The 2,038-nt window shown below is 47.1% G+C and overlaps 1 pseudogene; it reads left to right on the forward strand.

The window, feature by feature from the left end:
* Nucleotides 1-80: 80 nt before the first annotated feature.
* Nucleotides 81-626, forward strand: LOC103767967 (annotated as a pseudogene).
* The last annotated feature ends 1,412 nt before the right edge of the window (nt 627-2,038 follow it).

The following is a 2,038-nucleotide window of genomic DNA, read 5'->3' on the forward strand; positions in this document are numbered from 1 at the left end:
AAAGAGCGGTGTTGTGGTTTCTTTGGGTGGGTTATATATTTTTTTTTCCTCCTCTGGATTTCTTTTTAAACTTACAAAAAATGTCAACAGCAGCTTATGTGGATCATTTTGCAGCAGAGTGCCTTGTTTCTATGTCCAGTCGTGCTATTATCCATAGTCCCAAAGGGAAGCCTGATCCCCAGCCTGATGTAGCAATACGTCCATCATCAAATGGAGAAGATAAGCGGGAAGTCAGAGAAACTGGGAAAGACAATGGATCATCATTACTTGTGGTAGCTGGCATTTTAGCAGATCTGAACCAGCACGTCCCAAACTCACCTCCTCTGAGGATGGAAAAAACGGAAACCTTTGATATCACAGAACAAATACACATTCCTACTGCTCCTGAGGAGTTTGGGGAAGAAAGCGTGTCTTCGGCTGGTAAACGTGGAGGAGGAAGAGCAGCCACACCTACTAGCCTGGCTGCAGTAACTGAGCCAAGCCCCAGACAAAAGAACAAACGCACGAGAAGCTGGACTGACCCTGGATCACCCCAGAAAAAGCACAAATGCCACTATGTGGGGTGTGAAAAAGTTTATGGCAAATCTTCCCATCTTAAAGCTCATCTAAGGACCCATACAGGTTAGTTACAATCCAGCCAGAGATATATTTGTTACAGCTTGGTAGTTAAAATGAATGTTGAAAAAACAAACCCCAAACAAACTTGTATTTGGCCACCATTATGATTTCACCTCTCAGAACTCAAGCTTGGGAAAACCAAACAACAACAACAAAAAACCCTCGGGGAACAAACCCTCACTGGGCATAGATTCAAAGCTAAAGTTGCCCTTTTTCATTACCCAGTGTCACAGAAAATGGTGTGTGGGTCATCCGAGTGGACTGTACCAAGCTGTAATTTTTAGCTGCTAGCCTCCTTGTTCGGTGTGTCTTCTGCTTCCCTTTCCAGTGCTTCTTACCCTCCCCTATCTACTTTTTCCTGCCCCATGCTCCTGTCACGACTTTTATACCAGCTTATCACTTCCCATGCGAGCATCAATACTTTTGATATTTTAAATTAAATACTCTGGAGGCACCTGAATGACTGCATGTCTCTTTCTTTCTTTAGCAGACACTTGTGTGAAACCTAGAGTAGGCAGGAAGGTGAGTCACAGGAGACATTTATCATAACTGAAGAGAGAGGGAGATATGGTCAGATTTCAAACTAAAAAACATTTGAATGCAAACACTACCTGGTTCTTATCCGTGTTTAGTTCTTGGCAAAGACTCACCTGACCACTTTTTCGTTATTACTGTAATGTATGAGATAAGCATAGAAAAGTTGGAAATCTGGCAAATGCTGTGAAAGTTATGCACTGAAAGTAATAGGAGGGCCATCTTGAAACAGCACTCATGACTTGCCAGAATTTGTGCTCTGCCTGGTGCTGGGGAACAGGATGGCTTCCAGTCAGACAGGGAGCACCGACAATTGAGGAGGCCAATTTCTGTTCAAGGCCCCCATCACGGTGCAAATGGCAAGGCACCACACCGATTAGAGTGGGCTTGTGCCCACAAAATTAGTTTAAACAAATTAGTTTACTAACATTTACGGTCTATTCACTTACAAAGAGCATTAAGAAAAAGAACCTTGGAACTAAACGCGACTTACTGACTCGAACAATTTTAGCTAAGAGGTGGCAGCCTCACCCTCACCGGCCCCACCGCTTCAGTGTGCCTTTTCCTGCTGTCGCCTTCCAGAATTAAACCAAGAGCCCTTCTAAACCGCGTGTGTTTTGCTCCCCGTGGGAAAGAAGAACGCCCCATCAGGCTTGAACGTAGGGCTGGCCGGCTCCCCGCGCCGCGCAGCCGGAGAACAGCGCGTTCCTGGCGCGGCACTCCAGCCGCCTTCTGCCCCCTCGGAAAGGAGCTCCCACTTGGCTCGCAGGCGCGCGTCCCCGTGAACGTTCACCGCTTCTGCTTTCGCATTTCTGGCATTTGCCGTTGTCGTAGGAGCGCAGGATCGGTTGGCGCCGTTCCTCGGCGTCGCTCCCGCGCAGGGAGC

This window comes from Merops nubicus, unplaced genomic scaffold (assembly GCF_000691845.1).
Source record: "Merops nubicus isolate BGI_N331 unplaced genomic scaffold, ASM69184v1 scaffold38252, whole genome shotgun sequence".
Taxonomy (NCBI): domain Eukaryota; kingdom Metazoa; phylum Chordata; class Aves; order Coraciiformes; family Meropidae; genus Merops; species Merops nubicus.